This window comes from Bos indicus x Bos taurus, chromosome 4, assembly GCF_003369695.1.
Source record: "Bos indicus x Bos taurus breed Angus x Brahman F1 hybrid chromosome 4, Bos_hybrid_MaternalHap_v2.0, whole genome shotgun sequence".
Taxonomy (NCBI): Eukaryota; Metazoa; Chordata; class Mammalia; order Artiodactyla; family Bovidae; genus Bos; species Bos indicus x Bos taurus.
The window spans coordinates 56397687-56410451 of record NC_040079.1 but is presented as its reverse complement, the minus strand read 5'-3'; the positions used below and the strand labels follow the sequence as shown (position 1 = coordinate 56410451).

Genomic DNA, 12765 nt, shown 5'->3' with positions numbered 1-12765 from the left:
AGACAGACACTCTTTGCCCAGGATCACCCCTCATCAGCTGTCATGGTCCACCATAACACCGCTTTCCTTGTTAAGAGTCTCCTCTGGAAAAAATAACAACCATTAACCAGATCATTTTATGCACAGGAGTTAAATACAAAAGGAAAGGAACTAAATAGGTCAGGTTAATCAACAGTAAGTCTGTGAGTTACTGAAATATATTTTCACAATAAAAATCAAAGTCTGACTGGCACCTTTGTGCATTTTATGCTTTCTCAAATTAAGTGATGTTTCTGGCTAGCACACAATGTGTTACTACAATAAGGAAACCTTAGATTCAGACATTAAATATGAATTCATGATGATGGCCTTTTAAGTAATTCAAAAACCTATTCAAATGGAAACTGAGTGTATAATTATTAATACTAGACATTCTTGGCAAAGACAAGTAGAAAAAGTAAAAGATCTTCAGATAAGCAGTCCACTTAAGAATCTTGGGATTATTGAGAGATGACTTTACAAGCATTGAAGACAAGGTTATCAAGGTTTTTCCTTAGTAATAATAAGTTTTTTCATGACACTTTTTTGAAATATTTTTACTGGCATTTGTAGGAGACCTGAAGCCAGGAAGAAGAAAGGTAACCGGTCTTGTTATGAAATCCATGCCTAAAATGATAAAGGCTCAGAAAAGGGGATTAAGTAAATATTTGCTAAATAACTGATGAGCCAAATAAATAGAGAAATATTAAAGATTAACTTTCAACTCCCAGTCGCACATATAACCCTTTAGATTAGGCTGATTTTCTTTCAGACAGTCTTGTACTTCTCATGGCTTGCCCTTCTCATTACTTATTAAAACAAGATTTTGAAATGTCTACTGAAGTCATTCAAAAATTGCTCTTTTGGACCTTAGGTGGCTAATGTAGCAATATAATTTACAGAGGATACATTATGTTGGACCTTACACCGATTCTGGGATGTTCCCAGATGCCCACCAAGAACTCCAGCAAACTGACACCTCTAAAGTCACTTTCCTGGCATCCTGAGACAAGCTTAGTGCCAGGTCTTCCAATATGAGTAGCTCATATGTCATCCCATTATGCCACCTAGCCCCAGACAGCACACCTTTAAAATAGATTTATTTAGGCTATAAACTTACCGGACAGTGCCTCTGTCTTCAAATATATTACACTGAAACAGCTGGGAAAATAAAATCCCAACTTTCCAATGCTGAAATCACTGAGGCCAATTTGAAGTATGAAGGGGCTATCAAATTCTATAACCGATGCAAATTTAGATGATGTTTTGTAATGTAGTAAAGAAATAATGCACAAAAAGCAAAATATAAGACTGGCAAAACTCAAGGGTTCACTATCTTTGTGTTTTAGTCACAGTTCAGTAATACTACTCAACACAGTAAGCAGTAGAGGTTTCACAAATTTAATTCAAAAATAGTTCCAGATAGGGAACATATTCCACTAAACATCAGAGTATATCATTCACTTAATGTCAGTAAACTCACTCATTCCTGCTGCCCTGGAAGACATTCTTTATCTAATGAACCTTTGAGATTATTAAATAACCCATAAGAAATTAGTCTATATCTCAAGAAAATCCCCTAGTGACACTGGGAATAAAAATACACAATACTACATAATGTTATAGCCTGCCGAGTGTTATCAGCTTGTATAAACAAAGATAGTAACCATGTATTTTGTGTCCACATTGAGTTTATGCTCTAGGTAAGAATGATATACAGCACATAGAGAACCAGAGAGTATAACAAAAAGTGCCAATGTGAAGTACTGACAGTAAGTATAGGGTTGAAACATACGCAATTGCAAACATTATTTTATCTATAGGAATTAGAATAATTAACTAAGGATAGAATATTCTGGGAAGGCTTCCTACAGAAAAAGTGGACATGAGATAAGCACTCAAATTAACTTGGATATAACTGAACTCATGACCTGTTTCTATCAAGCTTCATCCTCTTCCAAAGATGCCTTCTCAATGAATGGAGCACCAGCCAACTGCAACGAGCAATACAGGACCCCTCCCCAACATTTCTCTTTTCCAATTAACCCTTCTGTTCAGTTCAGTTCAGTAGATCAGTCGTGTCTGACTCCTTGCGACCCGATGGACTGCAGCATGCCAGGCCTCCCTGTCCATCACCAACTCCCAGAGTTTACCCAAACTCATGTCCACTGAGTTGATGATGCCATCCAACCATCTTATCCTCTGTCATCCCTTCTCCTGCTCTCAATCTTTCCCAGTGTCAGGGTCTTTTCAAACGAGTCAGCTCTTCGCATCAAGTGGCTAAAGTATTGGAGTTTCAGCTTCAACATCAGTCCTTCCAACACCCAGGACTGATCTCCTTTAGGATGGACTGGTTGGATCTCCTAGCAGTCCAAGGGATTCTCAAGAGTCTTCTCCAACACCACAGTTCAAAAGCATCAATTCTTTGGTGCTCAGCTTTCTTTATAGTCCAACTCTCACATCCATACATGACCACTGGAAAAACCATAACCTTGACCAGACAGACCTTTGTTGGCAAAGTAATGTCTCTGCTTTTCAATATGCTATCTAGGTTGGCCATAACTTTCCTTCCAAGGAGTAAATGTCTTTTAATTTCATGGCTGCAATCACCATCTGCAGTGATTGTGGAGCCCCCAAAAATAAAGTCTGGCACTGTTTCTATTGTTTCGCCATCTATTTGCCATGAAGTGATGGGACCAGATGCCGTGATCTTAGTTTTCTGAATGTTGAGCTTTAAGCCAACTTTTTTACTCTCCTTTTTCACTTTCACTCAACTTTCACTCAACTGGAATTCCATTACCTCCACTAGCTTTGTTCATATTGATGCCTCCTAAGGCCAACTTGACTTCACATTCCAGGATGTCTGGCTCTAGGTAGTGATCACACCATCGTGATTATCTGGGTCATGAAGACTTATGTCCTATCAGTTAACAAATCTCCTCATTTTCTCTTCTGAAGAAGTTCTAATGGCTATCTCTCTTCATGATTTCACTGCTACTTTCAAGTCTGAGCCTCTATAATCTCTTGCCTCATAGTATTTATCTCACTTTGTAACTGGATATCTGTATGACTGGGCTTTTCCAGCCTTTTCCAGAGGCTCTTTAGTTCTTCTTCACTTTGTGCCATAAGAGTGGTGTCATCTGCATATCTAGGGTTACTGGTATTTCTCCCAGCAATCTTGATTCCAGCTTGTGCTTCATCTAGTCCAGCGTTGCTCATGACGTACTCTGCATATAAGTTAAATAAACAGGGTGGCAATATACAGACTTGACGTACTCCTTTTCCTATTTGGAACTAGTCTGTTGTTCCATGTCCAGTTCTAACTGTTGCTTCCTGATCTGCATACAGGTTTCTCAAGAAGCAGGTCAGGTGGTCTGGTATTCCCATCTCTTGAAGAATTTTCCACAGTTTATCGTAATCCACACGGTCAGAGGCTTTGGCATAGTCAATAAAGCAGAAGTAGATGTTTTTCTGGAACTCCCTTGCCTTTTTGATGATCCAGCGGATGTTGGCAATTTGATTTCTGGTTCCTCTGCCTTGTCTAAATCTAGCTTGAACATCTGAAAGTTCACAGTTCATGTATTGCTGAAGCCTGGCTTGGAGAATTTTGAGCATTACTTTCTTTACTAGAGTGTGAGCTAAGTGCGATTGTGTGGTAGTTTGAGCATTCTTTGGCATTGCCTTTCTTTGGGATTGGAATGAAAACTGACCTTTTCCAGTCCTGTGGCCACTGCTGAGTTTTCCAAATTTGCTGGCATGTTGAGTGCACCACTTTCACAGCATCATCTTTTAGGATTTGAAATAACTCAACTAGAATTCCATCACCTCCACTAGCTTTGTTCATATCGATCCTTCTAAGGCCCACTTGAGTTCACATTCCAGGATGTCTGCCTCTAGGTGAGTGATCACACCATCGTGATTATCTGGGTCACGAAGACTTATGTCCAATCAATGAACAAATCTGTTCTTTTTCTCTTCTGAAGAAGTTCTCATGGCTATCTCTCTTCATGATTTCACTGCTACTTTCCAACTCTGAGCCTCTATAATCTCTTGCCTCATAGTATTTATCTCACTTTGTAACTGGATATCTGTATGACTGGGTTTCCTTGATGGCTAGATGGTAAAGAATCTTCCTGCAACGCAGGAGACCTGGATTCAGTCCCTGGGTTGGGTAGATCCCCTAGAGAAGGAAATGGCAACCCACTCCAGTATTCTTGCCTGGAGAATTCCAGGGACAGAGGAGCCTGGTGGGCTACAGCCCATGGGGTCTCAAAGAGTTGGACATGACTGAGTGACTAACACTCACTTTCACATCTGTATGATTATTTCATTAATTAACAAAATAGACTACATGATATACAAAATGTACTAGAACCTCAGGTAGAAATCAGTCAGCTCCCACCTCTGCCCTCATCTTGCTCCATCTTAGCAGCATGTGACAATGCTGACTTTGGAAATTCTCCCTTCTTGGCTTCCATGTGGCTCCTTTCTCACAGTTTTCCTTTTACTCATTCCTTGGCTACTTCTCTTCAATTTCCAGTGTTGGTTCCTGCCCTTCTTCCTGACCTCCAGATGCTGGAAGGCCTCAGGGTTTAGATGAGGCCTCCCTTCTCTCTTCTCTCCCCATATGAGTGAGCCGGTCCAGCTTCAAAGACTGTGACACAGGGGCTGCCATCTCCCGACAGTCTCCCTTGAGCACCAGCCCACTCAGTATTTACAGCTGGGTGCCCACTAGGCTTCACAAATGGAATAGGTCCAAGACTGAGTCTTTTGCTCTGTCCTTCCTATCATCCACGTTCACACACACACACTGTTCTTCCTCCAGATTCCCTCATTTCACCAACAATACTACTTTCTAACTTGTTAGTAAAGCAGACGTTCCAGAAGTCATCTCTGCTTCCTTGTCTGACCCCTTACATGCAATCCATCACCATGTTCTACATATTCCAGACTCTGAAATAGGTCATTGTGACAACCCCCGTCATTATCACCTCTCGCCTACGTGTCTACAACAGTCTCTCTAGCTCTCCCTCTGTTTCCATTCCACCTGTTTTCCAAATCATTCTGGACATAGTAGCCATAGTAATTCTTGAAAACATAGATCAGATCACATAATTTCCCTGCTTAAAACCATTTGATGGCTTCCCACTACTCACATGTGTGTATGTGTGTGTGTGCACATGCCTGCATGCTCAGTAGCATTTGAGTCTTTGGGACCCTATGGACTATAGCCCACCAGGTTCCTCTGTCCATAGAATTTTCCAAGCAAGAATACTGGAATGGGTTGCCATTTCCTTCTCCAATGGATCTTCCTGACGCAGGGATCAAACCTGCGTCTCTTGCATCTCCTGCACTGGCAGGTGGGTTCTTTAACAATAGTGCCACTTGGGAAGCCCACTACGCATAAGGTAACACATAAATTCCTGACCATGGAATGTAAGGAAGTTCAGCAAGGAAGACAGAACATGATGTGGCTCTCCCTTCCTCATTAAGATCAAGCCATCGACTATATTTTGAATACACCAAGACCCTTCTAGCCTCCAGCCCTTTAAATTCTTTTTTCTTCAGTTTTATTAGGTATAATTAACAAAGATGTAAGAGATTTAAAGTTTACATGTGATTATTTGATATATGATATGGTGGGAGAGTATTCCCCTTGATGATTTAATTAACACATTCATTAGCTCAGATACTTACATATGTGCCTGTCTGTGTATGAATATGAACTACTCTCAGCAAATCCAGGCTTTTGAATCCTATTCTTTGAGCTTGGAATGCTACTCCCCTAGATCCTCATTTCTCATCTTCCACATCACAGAAGCCTCCTCCAATCACCCTGTATAAAGTAGCCCCCACCTGCGCAACTCTTTCAACTCCCTATTTGTTATACTGTACATAATTCAACCTGCAGTTCTCCTATTTAGCCTTACAAACTGTTTATTATCTGACTCCTATGCCAGAAGTAAGCTCCCATGAAGGTGGAAACCTCTCTTCTTGATCAGCATATTCCAATGCCCAGTACAGTGCCTGGAACATGACAAAGTATTTTTTTTAATTTTTGTTAAAAGACAAAAAAACAGTCCTATCTTCATGAAGAAAACTCCTTTCCCCCCTTGAAAAATTTTACACATGCTCATTATGCTGCTAATATTGTTCCCTACACCAAAGATGAATTATTTACAGATACTGCTATTAGCTTTATCCCAAATTTATATATAAGTGACCATAGTATCGGAGAAGGCAATGGCAACCCACTCCAGTACTCCTGCCTGGCAAATCCCATGAACGGAGGAGCCTAGTAGGCTGCAGTCCATGGGGTCGCTAGGAGTCGGACACAACTGAGCGACTTCACTTTCACTTTTCACTTTCATGCACTGGAGAAGGAAATGGCAACCCACTCCAGTGTTCTTGCCTGGAGAATCCCAGGGATGGGGGAGCCTGGTGGGCTGCTGTCTACGGGGTCGCACAGAGTCGGACACGACTGAAGCGACTTAGCAGCAGCAGCAGCAGACCACAGTATAATTGGTATAATTTGTAAGTCTGGAGGGGAAGAAAAAGAATAGAGTCGATGTAATATAGCAGAGGAAAACTGGGCAAAGTTTAGAAATGAGAAAGTAACACCAGAAAGTAAAGGTGGACTGTTTACCACGGCGCCTGTAGCAACTAGAACAGTGCCTCAAACATACTACACACTCAACAGAAATTTCGCTTTGGGGTCTCAATCTGGCTTTATCCATGACATGTTTTTAAAATGGAAATGGTGTATGAAGTTTATAATTTATAAATTTATAAAGTGTAAAAATTATCAATGATTTTCCATGAGATAACATGTCAAGTTTTAAAATTTAGCAGCCTTATATTTTATCTAGTTTTGAAAGGAAAGATTTTTTTATCTCTTAAAAAAATAAAAACAGGTAACAATATTAGGTAACTTGTCTCCTATATATGACTAAATGTCCCATTGACAAAGTATGCTGTATCAAACTTTATTTTTTCATTAGTTCAGTTCAGTTCAGTTCGGTCACTCAGTCATGTCCAACTCTTTGCAACCCCATGGGCTGCAGCACACCAGGCTTCCCTGTCCATCACCAACTCCCAGAGCTGACTCAAACTCATGTCCATTGAGTCAGTGATGCCATCCAACCATTTCATCCTGTCCTCCCCTTCTCCTCCCACCTTCAATCTTTCCCAGCATTAGGGTCTTTACCAATGAGTCAATTCTTCCCATTAGATGGCCAAAGTATTGGAGTTTCAGTTCAGCATCAGTCCTTCCAATGAATATTCAGGACTGATTTCTTTTAGGACGGACTGGTTGGATCTCCTTGCAGTCCAAGGGATTCTCAAGAGTCTTTCTCCAACACCACAGTGCAAAAGTATCAATTCTTCGGCGCTCAGCTTTCTTTATAGTCCAACTCTCATATCCATACATAACTACGGGAAAAACCATAGCTTTGACTAGATGGACCTTTGTTGGTAAAGTAATGTCTCTGCTTTTCAATATGCCGTCTAGCTTGGTTATAATTTTTCTTCCAGGGAGCAAGTGTCTTTTAATTTCATGGCTGCAATCACCATCTGCAGTGATTTTGGAGCCCAGAAAAATAAAATGTGACACTGTTTCCACTGTTTCCCCATCTATTTGCCATGAAGTGATGGGACCAGATGCCATGACCTTAGTTTTCGGAATGTTGAGCTTTAAGCCAACTTTTTCACTCTCCTCTTTCACTTTCATCAAGAGGCTCTTTAGTTCTTCTTCACTTTCTGCCATAAGGGTGGTGTCATCTGCATATCTGAGGTTATTGATATTTCTCCCAGCAATCTTGATTCCAGCTTGTGCTTCCTCCAGCCCAGTGTTTCTCATGATGTACTCTGCATATAAGTTAAATAAGCAGGGTGACAATACACAGCCTTGATGTACTCCTTTCCCTATTTGGAACCAGTCTGTTGTTCCATGTCCAGTTCTAACGGTAGCTTCCTGACTTACATACAGATTTCTCAAGAGGCAGCTCAGGTGGTCTGGTATTCCCATCTCTTGAAGAATTTTCCACAGTTTATTGTGATCCACACAGACAAAGCCTTTAGCGTAGTCAATAAAACAGAAGTAGGTGGTTTTCTGGAATGCTCTTGCTGTTTTGATGACCCAACTGATGTTGGCAATTTGATCTCTGGTTCCTCTGCCTTTTCTAAATCCAGCTTGAACATCTGGAAGTTCACGGTTCATGTAATGATGAAGCCTGACTTGGAGAATTTTGAGCATTACTTTGCTAGCATGTGAGATGAGTGCAATTGTGCAATAGTTTGGGCATTCTTGGCATTGACTTTCTTTGGGATTGGAATGAAAACTGACCTTTTCCAGTCCTGTGGTCACTGCTGAGTTTTCCAAATTTGCTCGCATACTGAGTGAAACCCACCAAACTTCACACATGAACCCTTGGTATCTGCCATTCCATTGGCTTATAACTAGTAAGCTGGAGCCCTGCATGCCTTGCCATACTACTCACTGCTGCTACTGCTACTGCTAAGTCACTTCAGTCGTCTCTGACTCTGTGCAACTCTATAGGCAGCAGCCCACCAGGCTCCGCCGTCCCTGGGATTCTCCAGGCAAGAAAACTGGAGTAAGGTGCCATTGCCTTCTCTGTTACTACTCACTAGTACAATGTATGTATTTACTTCTTGTTTTATGGGGTTTAAACTTGATTCTTGTTTTATGGGCTTTAAAGCCATAAATATCTTAGAACAAAAGCCAAAAATATCTTAAAACAACCAATATGCAAATACTTATACTAAATAAAAATCTTCCTATCAGTATTAGAATAATTCACAGCTTCTGAAGCTGGAGATTGATATCATAGTTTTCAGGAACATTTTACACATGACATGGAGTATTGCTCAGAAAGCAGATTTGAGAGAAATACAAAAATTCTAACCAAAATATATTTATTTTTAAATAAAAAATAAAATTTTTTAATAAAAAAATTTTTAATAAAAATTTTAATAAAATAAATAAATAAAATTTTAAAATAAAAATCAAACATTTTAAAAACAAAAAGCTACCTTTTAAAAAGCATAGAGTTGTGCTCGCTTCGGCAGCACATATACTAAAATTGGAACAATACAGAGAAGATTAGCATGGCCCCTGCACAAGGATGACATGCAAATTCGTGAAGCATTCCATATTTTTTTCACAGCAGGGTCCTCTATAACCCACCTCCCAGAATATTGGAAATAAAAGCAAAAATAAACAAATGGGACCTAATTAAAATTAAAAGCTTCTGCACAACAAAGGAAACTATAAGCAAGGTGAAAAGGCAGCCTTCAGAACGGGAGAAAATAATAGCAAATGAAGCAACTGACAAACAACTAATCTCAAAAATATACAAGCAACTCCTGCAGCTCAATTCCAGAAAAATAAACGACCCAATCAAAAAATGGGCCAAAGACCTAAATAGACATTTCTCCAAAGAAGACATACAGATGGCTAACAAACACATGAAAAGATGTTCAACATCACTCATCATCAGAGAAATGCAAATCAAAACCATAATGAGGTACCATTTCACGCCAGTCAGAATGGCTGCGATCCAAAAGTCTACAAGCAATAAATGCTGGAGACGGTGTGGAGAAAAGGGAACCCTCTTACACTGTTGGTGGGAATGCAAACTAGTACAGCCACTATGGAGAACAGTGTGGAGATTCCTTAAAAAACTGGAAATAGAACTGCCTTATGATCCAGCAATCCCACTGCTGGGCATACACACTGAGGAAACCAGAATTGAAAGAGACACCTGTACCCCAATGTTCATCGCAGCACTGTTTATAATAGCCAGGACATGGAAGCAACCTAGATGTCCATCCGCAGATGAATGGATAAGAAAGCTGTGGTACATATACACAATGGAGTATTACTCAGCCATTAAAAAGAATACATTTTAAACAGTTCTAATCAGGTGGATGAAACTGGAGCCTATTATACAGAGTGAAGTAAGCCAGAAAGAAAAACACCAATACAGTGTACTAACGCATATATATGGAATTTAGAAAGATGGTAACGATAACCCTGTATGAGAGACAGCAAAAGAGACACAGATGTATAGAACAGTCTTTTGGACTCTGGGAGAGGGAGAGGGTGGGATGATTTGGGAGAATGGCATTGAAACATGTATAATATCATATGTGAAACGAATCGCCAGTCCAGGTTTGATGCATGATACAGGATGCTCGGGGCTGGTGCACTGGGATGACCCAGAGGGATGGTATGGGGAGGGAGGTGGGAGGGGGGTTCAGGATGGGGAACACGTGTACACCCGTGGTGGATTCATGTTGATGTATGGCAAAACCAATACAATATTGTAAAGTAATTAGTCTCCAATTGAGGTGGATGAAACTGGAACCTATTATACAGAGTGAAGTAAGCCAGAAAGAAAAACACCAATACAGTATACTAACACATATATATGGAATTTAGAAAGATGGTAACAATAACCCTGTGTATGAGACAGCAAAAGAGACACTGATGTATAGATCAGTCTTGTGGACTCTGTCGGAGAGGGAGAGGGTGGGGAGATTTGGGAGAATGGCATTGAAACATGTGTGATGTCATGTATGAGACAAGTCGCCAGTCCAGGTTTGATGCACGATGCTGGATGCTTGGGGCTGGTGCACTGGGACGGCCCAGAGGGAGGGTATGGGGAGGGAGGAGGGAGGAGGGTTCAGGATGGGGAGCACAGGTATACCTGTGGTGGATTCATTTCGATGTTGGGCAAAACTAATACAATATTGTAAAGTTTAAAAATAAAATAAAATAAAAAAAAAAAAATCCCTCTTCCTTGGAAACATAAACAATTGCTATTTTTGCAATTGGAGAGGATATTACACTGGATCCTCTCAAGGAGAAGATACTACACTGTCTAAACATGATTATTAAGGGGGCTTTAAAAAAATAAATAAAATAATAATAATAAAAAGCATAGAGTTGAGACATATTGTACAGAGAAATACAACTAAAGGTGTTTTACTTTCAGAATCAGGTGATATACTCTAAGAGCCACTAAGATATAAGAGAATAGTGTTTCATTTTCATTTTTAATTGTTTAGGAAATATCACACTACACATAAATCAGAAGGGTCTAATTATTCCAATAATTTATTTGAATAAACAAACACACTAAAAATGTTTTTCTTTCAAAGTTTAATGTGAAAAGTGTGTTTTAAAGGCTGGGAACACATAACCTGACTTCATTCAACAGTTCTAACTGCAAGAACATCATCGTTCCTTGTAAGGGCTGCGTAGTGTCAGAAGCAGAATGTCATTCTCAGTTTAGGCCAAGTATTTTGGCCAGAAATATAAATGGGAATGGGCCACCTTGCTGGATCTGCCCCATCTATCTGTGGGTATTCTCATTATTTTAAATGAAAAAAATGTGATATAAAATAAGTTTCAGTGACTGCCTCATACAAGTAACTGATTGACGAGTTGATTCTAAGCATTGAAATACTTTATCCAGGTACCCTAAAATCTAAAGGAGAATTTAAAAAAATACATGCAATTTTAATAATCCTGAATTTCTACTGAAAGCAGAGAAGTTATTGTTGAAGAGCAAATTCCTCAGAGAGAGAACAGGTCCTGGGAGTAACAGTTGAAGGAAAGACAATAGGATATGTGTTTACTCCAATTTGGAGGTGAACTAGTAAAATCTTACTATTGAAGACAGACTCACTGAGGTAGCAGAAGTTCAGGTAGGGGTAAAAGTTGAGAGGAAGAAAACTAGAAAAGATTTTTTACAAGTTGAATCAGTAGAAATCCCTTCAAATCATCAGCTGCTGGAACAAATACAAATTTTTTATCCTCACATTTGAATATAAAATAGTCCCATATGTCAATTAAATATGGGAGAAAAGTTTTATTTTTTTATATCAATACAAAGCCTCAGAGATAAGTACCTTCCAAGGGATGCTCCAGTGTTACGGAAATACTCCTTCTTTTGGTCAACCTACATAATTTTTAATGATACTGAAAATTACACAGTTAGGGTTTCCATTATAATATCTCATATGAGATTACTCCAAATAAAAGACAGCTCACATTTACAGCTGGATGAGGATAAAAATGTACATATTAAAGATCTGTTCATATGACATGACTGAAGAAATAAAATAGTGATGTACTTCAAGAGTTATTTAATTCAACCCCCTACTTTTAGGCAGAGTTTTTCCCAAATTGTCTTCAGACTGTTGACTATCTGTATTAGTTTAAACATCTGCAGGGAAGGAAATTCCTCAAACTCCCCTGGTATTCTACTCCTGTTTTAACAGCCCTACTTCCAAGAAACTGGGCTTTGGTCATCACATTGTAATTAGTTACCAGCCGGCTTATCTATCAGCAAGTATTTGTTAAGTACACACAGGGAGAACATTATTCTATTAGGTCTTTGATGGTAGACCTTCCCCTATAGTTGCTCCTAATTGCTTCTCCTGTCAAATACAGCTCTAATCCTGGATTCAAATATTCTTCCATTAACCCTTCTTCATTCCATTATGGACTCCCTATTACAATGGATGACCCAGGAATTGAACCCAGGTCTCCTGCATTGCAGGCAGATCCTTTACCATCTGGGTCACCAGGGAAGCCTCATAATTATTAATAGGAGCAACCCTATTAAAAACTGCATGCTTTCTTTACTTCTAACAATACAGTTTGATTTTCAAAACAATTTTGAAGCAAAATGCTGTTTCAAAACAAGGTGGTGCTAT

General features: G+C 39.5%; 1 protein-coding gene and 1 non-coding gene across 3 annotated transcripts in view; one reads left to right on the top strand and one right to left on the bottom strand.

Moving 5' to 3' along the window:
- The window catches only part of BBS9 (Bardet-Biedl syndrome 9), a 481201-nt gene that overhangs the window by 45699 nt on the left and 422737 nt on the right, over positions 1–12765 (bottom strand). The gene's annotated exons all lie outside the window — the stretch shown is intronic.
- Positions 9090–9196, top strand: LOC113891955. The gene has a single exon (XR_003510930.1). It is a non-coding gene; the product is annotated as a U6 spliceosomal RNA (small nuclear RNA).